The following is a 14522-nucleotide window of genomic DNA, read 5'->3' on the forward strand; positions in this document are numbered from 1 at the left end:
GTTTTTAGGGTGGAAAATTTGAAGGAATCACCTTACATCAATAATTTTATCAGCAATACCTAGCTTAACGAATCGTTCCTGAAACTTTCTAGGACCTTTTTGAGGCCTTAAAAGACACTTTTTGGTGGTAAAGTTTTCCTAATCAAGTGTAGGACTTCTTGATGTTATTATACACTCAAAAACCTTTCCAACTATGTAAGAAAGGTGTCAATTAGAGTTCAAATGCAAATGTTATGCTTCTGGGAGGTTCATCTATTGTGATTGATGATCAAAATTCAAGAGGATTCCATGTTAACCCCCATTATTCATGGGAAATGGCCTAGCCAGATGAATACTATGAAGAAGAATATAGAAGGGTAAAATTTATAACTCAAGTTAAGAGTTGGTGGATTCAAACTTAACCTCTCTTTGGCTACCAGGATGTGTTGTAACCATTCCACTCAGAGGAATAAGAGTTCCATTCATTTTTTATTGGATCTTATTCCATAATAGATAAGAGAAACATGGGAGGGGAGTGAGAGCGAATAATAGAGGAGGTTTTTGTTCTATAATAGCCAACAAACCATAAGTCTCAAGAAACTCCATACAGAGTGCCTTCTCCTTTGTACTTTGGTTAATTCCATTCTATAAAAAGAGAGTAGAGTAGTCTACCTTCTAGTTAGGTTTTCCCTCAAAATAGTTTCCCAAAGCACATATTTGTGTTTCTTTTATTTTTATGTGTTTGTATTTAAGTGTTCTCTATTTTTCATATTTTATCTATTACATGCATAAACAAAAAATCAATAATAACTAATTTTCAAGCTAAAGGAATTATCTTTTTATATCATATATTTTAGTTCTTTTTAGTATATTTGTTGTAACAAACTCTCCAATAGAATATTCATGGAAATTGCAGATCAATAAAAGCTAACCACATGAAACTACCGAAACGATCTCACCTTCATCTTTACTGATCAATTTTCTATTTGCGCTAACAATTTTTTTACCTTCTATTCTTTATTTTAGACTCGACAACCTCTTTTCACGTGTCCTGGATTTTCAAAATAATAACAAGTTGACTTGTCTCTTTTTTATTTGATTTACCTTTTGAGCATGACCATCCTTGATGGTTTCAATCAATTTTCCTACTATGATTAGTTATAATTAAATATTATACTCCCCTTTTTTTTAACTTATTTACTTCATAGCTCCTCATTCATTAAGCTTCTACTAACATCATCAAAATTGATGCGTTTTATATTTGACAAGGTGCTTATAGTTGCAATGAGATTCTCCCAATTGTCCAACATGGAGCATATTGGTAATATGGCTCTCATATCATCATCCAAAATTAATTTTAATAAAATTAATTTTAATAAAGGCAAGTTAGTTGTAAATTATGTTAAAATTATTTGAGTGCTTTCCTAGTGAAGCATGCTTCTTCATCTTGATGTTGTATTTTTCATTAAGAAAAACTTTTTCAACGTTATGTTTTTTCTGATAGCGATCATGTAACTTTTTCTAGAGAGATTCTACTATCTTCTCTAGCCACATTTAAGTAGACATTGTTGGCCAAAAATTCATTAATTATGGAAATGGCCTTAATGTCTAGCTTGATTTAGTAGCTTTTTATAATTTACAAAGGTTTTTGTTCTACTCCTCAATTGGAAGATGTTAATCGTTCAAAATTAATATATCTTCCATTTTTCATTTTCATAGGGAAAAATTAGCCCTATTTAATTTTTCCATTTTACTCAGCTTCATTATTTCCATGCTCAATGGTGCTTTACTCAAACAATAACGTATACTTCTCAAACAATCAACAATTTGGCATAAACTCTACAAATACTTGATAGTCCCTTTTCAACATCAGAACCTCACTTTAATACTAGTTGTTAGGAATATATGATCACAAAGAAATACAAATTAATGTGAAAAGAAAACACAACATAATGAAATGCAAAAGGAAACACCAAAATAATGTGCTCTACAAAATGTGGGCTACCTCTATGGAGAAATTTATAGTTTTTTCATTTTATTTAGTCTTAAAAGTGAGCTATATAATCTACAGCATATTCATCATAAACTTCAGTTATCTTTTTGTAGAGTCTTTCATTTTTACTATACTATCCCTTTACATCTAAAGGCTCATTCTAAATCCTAGTATGAGAGAAATGTCTAGTTCCTTTAGTTTTTAATCTGGAGTTTACTTGTGTATATTTAAATGAAGATAAAATATTTACTAAAGAAAAAAAAAATTATATTATAATAAAAAATAAAATAAAATACATTTAATAATTAAGGTTTCCATATTTATTTATAATGTTATGACTTATTTCTAGAAACAAAGAAGCATACACATATGTGCACGTGAATGGATTTAAAAGAATAATATATGTGTGTGTTATAATAATAATAATAATAATAATAATAATAATTCACTTTTAACTATAAATAAAATATTTAAATCTATATCTATATATATATATAATAATTAATTTTATATAGAAATATAATTATTGAAAGTGAAAAATATTTTATATTATCATTTTGGAGCATGAGAAAGATGGGTAATTCATATATATATATATATATATTTCAATATCCACTTTAAATAAATTAATTTTATATTCTTTATATATATATATATATAGTTGTTATACAACTATTTTATTTATGGCCCATATTGAAATAGTGTATTTGTGCTTAACATACATACGTAAAATTCGTTTCTCAATAAGAAATAAGTAATTCATTCAATTATATATGTGTGTGTGTGGGAAATGTGGTTTATTAATGAAATATTTCAATGCCCATGTTAATTAAAGTATTTCAATGCTCTCTTTCTCTCTCTATATATATAAGCAATTAAAAAGAAAAAAATCATATGATTAAAAGGTAATTTAACTATTTTAAAATTGAGTGTTTTCTTTCATTTTTTTAGAAGTCCAATATAAATTTGTTGGAATTGCAAGTTTAAGTTGAAATTATGTACTCTCTAGAATTTTCAAGACATTGAATCTATTAATGCGTTCATAAATACAATTTAAATAATGAAAATGAAAAATTACAATAGTGTAGAGTACCAAAACATGCTCTCTTTAAGTGTTATTTTTGAAAAGTATACAAATTATTTTCAAATCTAATTTGTTAATTATCTAGACAATAATCTCCCAACATAATTGTTACCCTTAAATAAATTTGACTCTTTTAAAAAAATAAATTTTATTTTTGAAAAATGTACAAATTATTTTCAGATCTAATTTGTTAGCTATCTAAACAATAAACTCCCACCATAATTGCTACCCTAAAATAAATTTGACTCTTTTAAAAAATTAAATTTAATCCCTATTTCTTATTATAACTATAATTAGAATTTCATGTGAATACAACATCAAGTGGGTGGGTCTTCATGGTATATAATTTTAGCTTAAATTGTACTTCCTCTTTAATAGTTAGGCAGTAGCATATAAAAAGTGATGTTACATTCCCTCTGCAATTTATCTATTAAGAATCACTATATCCTCTTCTCTTTTATTTTTTCTGGGCCTCCACGCAATTATGTTTGAAATCTATTCATTGGAAGTTCGCTGTAGAATTAACTAAACAAGAAGTTATAATTCGAATTACAAAATAGCGTTAATTATTGTTTATAGAATTTATAATTCATACGACGCTGTTATCCCCACTAAGTAATTACTCTATATGATTTCTTCTGTGGATTTCATATCTTACGAACATCTACGGAACTGTTTTGCGTAACCTCCACATGATTGCGAAGTGCAATGCACATTTACCATAATTCATATAGAACTCCTCGTAGAGACCGCATTTCATAAAGCATAACTACCTACTAGTAAGGGACCTCCTGGTATTGCACGAAACGGATCACAACTAGTGGTAAAATCATGTAACATGTCATTAAAGAAAACATTTGATTAACTGTTGGACTACAGATTATTTATACCTTTACAGAATAGCATTACCATTCCAATGGAAGACATTGTATCAACTATCAACTAGCCATAACTCATAAAATGACCAAAAGGAATGGCCTTTCTCACTAGCCTTAGGCAAGAAAATTGTATCCAGCACAGTGGTCCAAAATTCATGTTTGATCTATAATTGAATTTCTCTGTACAATTTTTTAACAGCCCTTGGCTTAATAGTGTCCCTTGACCTCTCGGTGCTTTCTACATTATTTTGAAGGAGGTGATTTGAAAAGTATCACTGCCTTATGCAAAATTTTAGACGATAAGACAGATGACCTGAAAATTCCTAAGCAACTCAAATCATGTTGGTTGCTAATACGATTATAATGGAGTCCTGCACCTTCTCCAACTCAAAATTGAAGGGAAGAAAAAGCAATGAATATCTTTGGTTTTACTTTCAATTTCAAAGGACATCTCTACAGCTCCAGCCAAGCCAGCTGCTGTAATTCTCGATATCTTGGCCCAGTTTGGCTTCATTTTAACAGATTGCACGCAATCTATGTGTCACTGCATATGCAAGAGCTCATACAGCTTCAAAGTTCCACGTGCGGCATCCTTGTTTCTCCAACATAGAGGTCAGTGACTGGAAAACAGCTTCTTCACAGGGAATAATGAGTCCCATATGGTGATCAAACCCGTACTCTTCCTCAGCCTTCTCTAGCAATGCCCGGAACAGAGAATGATTCAAATAAAGGGTGGGGATGATAAATCTACTGCGTGCGCTTCCAATATACACTGCACAATGTCCCTTGGGGACATCTGTGGGCAGAGCACTGCATGATCTTCCCATGACCTCATCTTTCATTGCGAAATACATTCTCTTCTTTGGAGAGAGGTGATGCCCAATTGCCTTATAGACATGGGCTGCCTTGCAAAATGCTCTGATCATCTGCTTCAAAAGAAGAACTTGAGGATTCCTAATCCTTCCTGCCATTGATTTCAGAAGCAAAACAATTATCACAGAAAAGAAGGAATGGGAAGCTTGCAGAAGACTATATGGTATGACAATACATTCGTTCTCTATATATAAGCACTAAAAACTAACATCCACAGCAAAATTAATAGTCATATGATTAGTCCTAACTCGATATTGAATTAGCAAATTGCTAGAGCGTGCATTTAATGTCAATCTGCAAGATGTCCGAGTGAAACCAAATAATAAGTTCCCCACTTTTGGGTACAAGGAATTAGGAGGGTGTAACTATCCGATGTTTTTTATTTTTCATTAAGTAGTTTAAAATGTATTTTGAGTGTATAAGATGTTTTTTAAAATGTATTTTTGAGTATATATATATATATATATATATTTATTTTTGGGGCGATTTTGATGTATAAATAATTTTAGTACTCTTACAACATTATTTCTACGAATCACATCAATAAAACTTAGATTCCAAAATTTCCTGGCCAAATTTGAGTGGAATAGCTACCCGAAAGAGTAAAAACGTCTACATACAGGTTACTAACGCGACTAGGAGGACAAGACCGTGCTGGTCCGTGACAATTTTACCTTTGCATCTTTGAAGGACAAATGCATGTGATGAGTCTCAATCGCTCAGTAGTAGGGACTGTCTGCATTGCTAGATTTGAGCAGAAGAAGGCCCGCATTCACATGGGGCTGGTACTTCATGTTAATTGGAATCCCCCACAATATTTTGGTAGCTGTCAGCATTCAGAGCTTTCAACATCATGCTAATGGAATTGGGTTTGCGTTCATGGCTGGTGGAGAGTTCGGTGAATTAGGTTTGCATTCATGGCTGTTAGAGAGTTCGGTGAAAAAATCTTTTTTGACAGGTTTGATCTCCTTTCAAATATAAAAGGTTCTGTCCTAATGTGGATTGATCGTAAGTTCAACCACACGTTGTTTGTCCGGCTATGGTCTGGTGGGGCGTGATCTGTCAGGTGGTAGAGGAGTGAGTTTACGGCCATTATTCAGTTGTAAAATTTTATCATAAGCAGGTGTTCGGGTGGCGTTGGTAACGGTTATTGACCAGTGGGAATCTCGTCTGGCGGAGACGGAATTCGCAACAGTGATCATGAGGGATTCATTATGATAGTGTAGATTTATGTTTCAATGAGTGTAGATTTTTCCGGAGGTTACACATCATATTGTTAGAATTAATAGAGAATAGGCTCTTATGGTTAGGTAGTTGTGGCTTTCTTTTTCTTAGTTATTAGGTTTTTATTATTCAGTGATATGATTATATTTAGTAGTTGTTGGATCCCAGTTTTTTTGTCTTTGCCTTTTCCCTCTCTGTTTCCTGTTTTCATATAGTAACAATAATTTAGTAATAATAATATCATTCTTTTAATAACATTAGTTATTTTATTAATTAATAATATTTAATTATTTATCCTAGTATTATGAGTGTTAAGTATAATATCGCTATTATTTAATAATAGTGAAATTTTACGAGAAAATTAAAGTAATAATGATATCAGTTGAGTTTCTTTAAATATAAACGACAATTAAAATAGCAACAATAGTAATATTATTCCTTTAATTAAATTACTCACATTATTAGTTTTACCTTAAGCTAATATTATTAATAATATTAATTTGAAGTTACTATAATAATCATACTACTAATAATATTAATTTGAAGTTAATATAATAACATTACTATTGATAGTATTAATTTGAAGATTAAAAAAATAAATAAATATTACACTACTCTTTAAAAAAATAAATAAATATTACACTACTCTATTATTAGATTAATAATATTTATTTGAGAAGTTAATAATTGGAATAATATTATAAAATTAAACTATGGTCTCTTTAAATAAGATTTACCATAAGATTAGAAAATATAATATTATTTGAATAATTTATTTAACAAACTTTGACACTTTCCACCTGGGCCCATGTCTAATCTAGTCGTTAGGAGTCTTTTTAACCATTTCCCGGTCAAATATAGCTGTTGATGGACATGCATTCCCTATTTAACTGATTGCTCAGATTTGTTCCTCAACCTGTCCTAACGATGAGCCACACTAGTTGGTTCAAAACGCGTAACAAATGATTCTCTATGTGATTTTGCTAAAGTTATTCTTACAATCAAGTATGGATCACAGAAGTCCAAACTCTTTAATAAATTTGATCTATTTATTATTGGAGATTAATGTGAAACCTGGGTGGCATTTTGATTGAAGGTGCTCCTGGTGATCCGCACTTATGAGCTCCTCTTGTATTGGTTTGGCATTTCATATCCTCCCTGTGCAACTCTTGACATGTATCAGAGCACAACACTGTTAATCCTGTAGGTTGAGTGAAGGGCACGACTGAAGCGGATTCGTGGCAAGTTTTGGGTGGAAAAGTGCAACGAGTGCACTGTAACGCTTTTTGCAGTTTTTGTTTTGGAAACTTGGCGCAAGCTTTGGGTGGACCGTCGCAACTTTGACGTGTATCGCTATGAAGAGCTTCACGACTCCCTGGTGGATAAGGTCACTGAACTTTAGGTGTGAACAACAGAATCATAGCAGTTCAGTACTGCTGCCGCATCCATGATTAAAGAAATTTGCTATATAGAAGGTAGTGGTTGAGGTTGATTCTCTTGCCCGAAGGCCACGAGGAGGCTGGAGTGGACTGCCCCGATGTGATTGAGATCTGCTGCCGATTTTCAAAAGGAAAGATTTCTAAGCAAAAAAATCTGCATAGAGAAGGCCGGATTTGCCAAGGAGGCTACATGGAGGAGTTGCCCGCTAAAGAGGAGGTCTTAATCCTATATGTTCTCTGGCTGAGGGAGTAGCGTGACGTCAGGGTTCGAACCTGCAAGCCGGAAGTATAGAGGAGGTTGGACCTACGTCAAGGAGGAGGCCAAATCACTAAGCAGAGCCGTAAGGAGGAGGTCGAGGAGGCCGTTTTTTCGTGTGCTGATCGGAGCATTTTTTTTTTTTTACTTGCTGTGGTGGAGGGTGTTGACAGTGAATAGCCATCAAGCCAATGTTCCTATTAACATGGTGCTCTACCAACAAAGAGGAAGACTTCATTCGCATTGCAGGGCCTTGATAGTTGTTAGACGCGGATAAGGAACATCGACATGGAAGGGCGAACGGAAAGGCTGTGATTTTCAAAATTTATGTGTCAACATTATTGAAGGTAGTCTCCTCTCATTCGTTTCTTAACAAAACGCTTCAATAATCATTGCTCAGATAATTAAGTTTTTTTGAATTGATTTTTTTGTTCCAAAGCTTTAATTAAAAAAAAAAAATTGGAGTTATTTTAATTGGAGGGCTCTCATTTTTTGAAGGGAGTATTATCTGATATTAAGGGGGCATTTAAACAAAGAAGAAGGAATTTGGGGTCAGAATTTTTTTCTGTAAAGCAGATCTGGGGTTTGTTTAAGTTATTGAAGTATTTTATTCATTCAAAGATGAATAATCAAATTGCAGAAGCTTATCTTAATGATAATAATAAGCTTGATGGTTCCAATTATACTAATTGGAAGTTTAAGCTCTAGATCCTGCTTGAGGGATAGAATGCCTATGGCATTTCCACCGGTGATGAGGTCAAGCTGATTGGTGCATCTAGTGGATTGAATACAACGATTCAAGACTAGGATAAAAGGGAGATGAAGGCAAAGGTTCTTCTCAAGTTATCAGTCAAAGATTGCATCATCCCTCACATTCAGAAGTGCAAGACAACGAATTATATATGGACGACTCTCAAAGAAATGTACGAGATCAGAACACTAGTCAAACTTTGTACCTCAGGAAGAAGATTCTCTCCATCAAGATGGAAGAGAATGAGTCTGTTTCTTCATTTATATCCCAGATAAAGGAGGTTAAAGATAAACTAAATTATATCGGTCAGACCATGGCGAATGATGATCTAGTCACGATTACCATGAACGACATGATAGATGATTATCAGATGTTTATAACGGGATTGAATGCAAGAGAAAAACCTCCATGTTTTGAAGAGCTTACAGGGATTTTTCTACAATAAGAGGAAAGGAGGTTGTCTCTCAAACTCAAAATCCAGATCTTGCATTAATGACCAAGTTCAAGCCAAAGGGGAAAGTAGTGGTTGATCAGAAGAAAAGGTAACATATCACGAAAAAGAACACCACAAGTTATGACCTCACACAACCATGACTCTACTCCTAAATGTTTTTATTATGGTAAGATAGGCCATATTGCTAAATTTTTCCATAAGAAAAAGGCAGACAGGGAGAGGTACAAGCAGAGATGACATGCAGGTCATTTGGTTGATGCAGATCAGAACCAGGATGTCAGATTGTTTATGGTTGAGACTACACTAGCCATTGAGGAGGATGAATTAGATATTTGGTTCGTAGATTCTGGAGCCTCCTCACATATGACAGGTAAAAAGAAATGGTTTGGAAATTTTAGAGAATCCAACACTAGAGTAAGAGTATACCTTGGATATAATAAAGGGTACGAGATCAAGGGACATGGAGATTTCCTTGTCACTCTGCCTGATGGAAAGATCAGGAATATATCTGATGTGTTGTATGTTCCTGGTATTAAGAAGAACCTAATTTCTATATCAAAAATTACAGATTAGGATCTCAAGGTAGAATTATTTAAATCTTATTGTATTGTTGAAGACTTGTTGGACCAGATGAAGCCTATTGCTATAGGTATTTGTATAGGAGGACTCTACAAACTGGATGTAAAAAGTACACCACAACAAGCATTGATGTCTTCAAATAATTCTACTAAATTTTTTTGGCATCATCAACTTGGGCACATCAATTTCAGTGACCTTCTTCTGTTGCAGAACAAAGGTATGGTAGATGGTCTTCCTGTTTTGAAAAATTTGCATATTGATTGTGAAGCATGTGCATTCAGTAAACAACATAAAGATGAATTTCCTACTATTAATGATATGAAACAAAGGGATACACTCGAACTCGTACACACTGATTTATGTGGCCCTATGCCGACAAGATCGTTAGGTGGGGCCTACTATTTTATAATCTTTGTTGATGATTGTACAAGATTCACATGGGTGTATTTTCTTAGACAGAAGAATCATGCCTTTGATTATTTCAAGTAGTTCAGAAACATGATCGAGATGCAGACAGGAAGTTTCATCATGATTCTCCGATTAGCTCAACGCGATGAATTCAAGAAATGGTATTTCATCAAATTCTGTAATGATCATGGGATACAACAATAGTTTACAACACCTTACACTCCTCAGTAGAATGGAGTAGCTGTGACGAAAACCAAAACACTGGTAGAGTGTGCTCTCACAGTATGTTGAAAGGTAAGAATCTAACTAATGTTTCTTGGGCAGAAGCTGCCAATACTGTAGTGTATTTGAAGAATAGGAGTCCCACTAAAGTCTTGATTATAAAACTCCTTTTGAAGCATTGTTTGGCTTCAAGCTTGTAGTAAGTCATCCTAAAGTATTTTGTTGTAAATCTTTTGTGCATGTTCCCAAAGAAAATAGGAAGAAGTTACTTCAAAGGCCATTAAATGCACTTTCATTGGATACTGCAGTGAGTATAAGGCTGACAAATTGTTTGATCCTTCTACTCACAAGGTATTTGTTAATAGAGACATAGTATTCCATGAACAGGTTGATGATGGAAATTTTCTTCAAGATAATGAAGAATGGCATGTACCATTACTTTCAGATGAGGATGTTGAAATAGGGATCAACAACAACAACAACAACAATAGCAACAAGACAAAGAGGACGAAATTGAGTTCAGTCCATAAAGAGAAGAACAAAGCAGAATAATTGACAACTCACCACTCAAGAGATTTAGCAGGCCGAAACAGTTACCAACTCGATATAGGGATTGTGCACTCATGGCTAGTATGTTAAACACTGTAGAACCTTATAATTTTCATGAAGCTAGTAAGAGTTCGTAATGGAAGGAAGTAATGAAAGAGGAATATGAATCTATTATGAAGAACAATACTTGGCATCTAGTAAAGCTTTCTCATGGTAAACAACCCATAGGTTGCAAATGGTTATTTAAGTTAAAGTTTAAAGCAAACAGATCTATTGATAAGTATAGAGCAAGGTTGCTTGCAAAGGGGTATTCCCAGAAAGAAGGTATTGACTTTGAGGAAACATTTGCCTCGTTGCAAAATTGAATACTATTAGACTGATTATTTATTTAGCCACTTAGCATCATTGGAAAATACATCAATTAGATGTTAAATTCTCTTTATTAAATGGTGATTTAAAATAAGTATACTTAATGCAGTCTGAGGGGTTTGTTAAGAAGGGAGAAGAGAATTTAGTGTGTAGATTAAAGAAATATTTATATGGTTTAAAATAGGGTCCTAGCTCCTGGTATGACAAAATTGATTCATTTTTCCTCATGCATGGTTGTAAACAGAACAAAAATGATCCTAATTTGTATGTTGTGTTTAATGATGAGGGGCAGGTAGTGTTGATTTATTTATATGTAGATGATCTGATCATGAAAGGGAGTGCCGACAATCTCATTGAAGAAATCAAGAAGCAATTGTCATAGAATTTTGAGATGGAGGACCTTGGAGAAATGCATTACTATTTGGGTCTAGAAGTTTGGAGAGATTCAAGCCAAACTTTCTTGTCCTAGGGTAAGCATAATAAAAGTTTGTGGACTAAATTTAAAATGGATGAGTGCAAGGTTGCACTTATTCCTTTACAGTAGAACAACAAACTTCAGGTGAATGATGGTTTGAAAGACGCAGATGCAACATTGTACAAACAATTAGTTGGTAGTCTTATCTATTTGACTACAATGAGACTAGATCTAGCTTATGCAGTGAGTTTTTTGAATCAATTCATTACTCAACCTCATGAGAACCATTGGCTTGTAGTGAAAGAAGTACTGAGGTATTTGCAAGGAACTTCAGATTTTGGTATTTTGTATTCTGACTCATTTGATGTTATCTTGATAGGTTATATAAATTTTGATTGGTCAGGAAATTTATATGATAGAAGATCAATTACGGGTTACGCATTTAGCATTGGGTCCAGGGTCATCTATCAGTGCAGCAAGAAGCAACATATTGTAGCCTTATCCTCAGCAGAAGCAGAATATCAAGCTATGTGTGTAGCAGCATGTGAGGCAGTTTCGTTGCATAGACATCTCCAAGATGTAGGAGAAGAATAGATAGAAGCTACGGTTAGCAATTGCAATAATCAAAGTTCCATCAAACTGACTTACAATTCTATTTCATAAAAACAATAAGCACATAGACACTCAGTTTCGTTTTGTTAGGGAAAATGTGCAGTTGAAAGAGATTTGTGTTGAATATTGTAATTCTTGTGATAATATGGCTGATATATTTACTAAGCCTCTAGGAACACTGAAGTTTGAGTTGTTTACGGACATATTAGGTGTGTTTAAGAACTATTTCTCATTAAGGGGGTGATCCAGATTTAGATAGGAACACAATAAATTACAAAGATAACCATAAACACAGAGATGCGATAACCATAAATACAGAGATGCAGTGGAAATAATACTTCATTTCATTACTGTAAAATACTGAAATATGTTTACAAATAGAAATAACCCAGCTAGGGCAATGGTAGCTTATCTCTAAGAAGAGATGTGTCAGCTACATGCCTCTGAACTGTTTCGAACTGTGTTTACAATGAGGCTCGAAGGCCTATTTATTATTGAGAAACAATGGAAAACCCTTAACATTCCAAAACCTAACCCTAGAAGATGAAACGCCAAACTATGGGCCCCGTTTGGGTAAATTGGTACATCAACTTCCCGGGGTCGTAACTTTGGCATACAATCTCCGTTTGACGTGCATGATAGCCCATTGGAAATATCTCTCCAAGGACTACGACGAAAGAGATAATTTTTTTATCAAAAAAATCGCGGAGGTAGATTTCCAAAAAAACGTCGTTTAGGGCCTCAAAACGGCTCCAGAAGTTTAGGACCCAAAAAACTACTAAAAATAGTAAACTGCACTATGTTGTGGTCACCAACAACCCCCCTCTTTGTTTGATATTAGTAATAACATCAAGCAAAGGGGGACCCTTAACCAAAAAATCCAAAAAATATTTTTGTTTGAAAAAATCTTTTGTATTAACTCCCTAAGAGCTATATCGTGTCGCAAAGGAAAAAGGAGCGCTTTCCCAAAGCGCATAAACACACTGAGGAGGAGTGACGCGAGAACCCATCGCATCGCGTGCATTAAAAGCGCTCAAAAGGGTAAAACCTAAAGAACTGCCGACGGCCGATATGCGACGTCGCACGTCGCAATGTCGCATAAGCAGCACAAAGTGACAAAGCGAAAAATCTTGTGACCTTGCGATATTGCGATATGCGATCTACGACCATGCAAATCTGCGACCTGCGATCTATGGTGTGCGACAAATGAGACCATCAATTGCTGCGATACCACTATTTACATCGCAATCTTCGATGCGGCGATGCAAATCACAGAAGCCATTCGTCGCAAGCATTCCTCGGCATGATCTGTGAGCCTAAAATTAGGCGCGCACCTTACGGGAAATTAATGATTGTACGCCTGTGTATCCAAAGATGATTATGTTGCGTTTTTCGAAGAGTCAAGTCATAATGGGTGACATGATTATGCATTCATTAGAACTTAATTGCTTTCATGTCAATCTTTTCTTCTGTCTCTTTTCATTTACGTGAACTATAAGTCAGCAACTGATATAAGTCTATATGCAGGAAACATCTAAGGAAAAGCGCCAGAACTAGAAGAACAGAGAGGAGATGACTTCGCAGATGGATACCGCATACAGCAGGACCGCGGATCCCAGAGTATCACTCAACAAATGCTGATGGAAATAGGCTATCTAGGACTCAGAGTCAAAGGTGCACAAAATCAAAGTGTTTATGAAAGATCCCGAGTCCCAAATTGGGTAAAGCAAAAAGAAAAACGCTTAAGGGGAAAGACGTCTCAGAAAAGCCTGGAACAAAGAATGGAAACAAGTTGCAATTGAGAAAATCATTCAGGCAACAAAATCCCCAGCTCATTGAGTCATTCACACGGCCGGAAACCGAAATAGCAACAACACAATCAGTTTGAAAGAAATCTGAGTTGTACTAAGTATACACGCCGTGAAGACACTCCTCCAGAAGAACACTTTCAAAAATATCTTCTAGTTTGTCAGAAAGAGGTGCCATCTCTTGTTATTTCTAATTTTCAAGCTTGAACAAAAGGAAAGGACAAGCAGCCGACTCTTTCACGGCGAACAGCGCATCGCTTACAGCACCAAGGAGCAGATACAGAAATGGTTAGAAATTAGATTCAGTTTTTAGAAATAAATTTGTTTTAGTAAAAGGGCGGTCATTTGAAGCCGTTACCTAAATTTGTGTAATTAAAATTAGCCGGTTAGTAGTATTTAACCCTTCTCGTTGCATTGGAGAAGGGTCCGGAAATTTGTCAAGAAACTTGTCCTCAGAACATGCACTTTTGCACCCTTGGAGGGGGTTTTTGATGAATGGACGGATCAAGATTTATTTATGTTTGCATTTTAATACCTGCTACTGATGTTGCACTTCTATACTCTTAGTAGGCATTAGAAGTAAGTAGAAATAGATCATTATTGCTTCAGGTCTGTGAGTATAAAGTTAG

At 34.5% G+C, this 14522-nt stretch overlaps 1 pseudogene; it reads right to left on the reverse strand.

Moving 5' to 3' along the window:
* Positions 1–4130: 4130 nt before the first annotated feature.
* Positions 4131–4971, reverse strand: LOC149212688 (protein SMALL AUXIN UP-REGULATED RNA 12 pseudogene; annotated as a pseudogene).
* Between the last annotated feature and the right edge of the window lie 9551 nt (positions 4972–14522).

This window comes from Pinus tabuliformis, chromosome 1_1 (genome assembly GCF_031772625.1).
Source record: "Pinus tabuliformis cultivar Carrire ecotype Pingquan chromosome 1_1, CPIR1, whole genome shotgun sequence".
NCBI lineage: Eukaryota > Viridiplantae > Streptophyta > Pinopsida > Pinales > Pinaceae > Pinus > Pinus tabuliformis.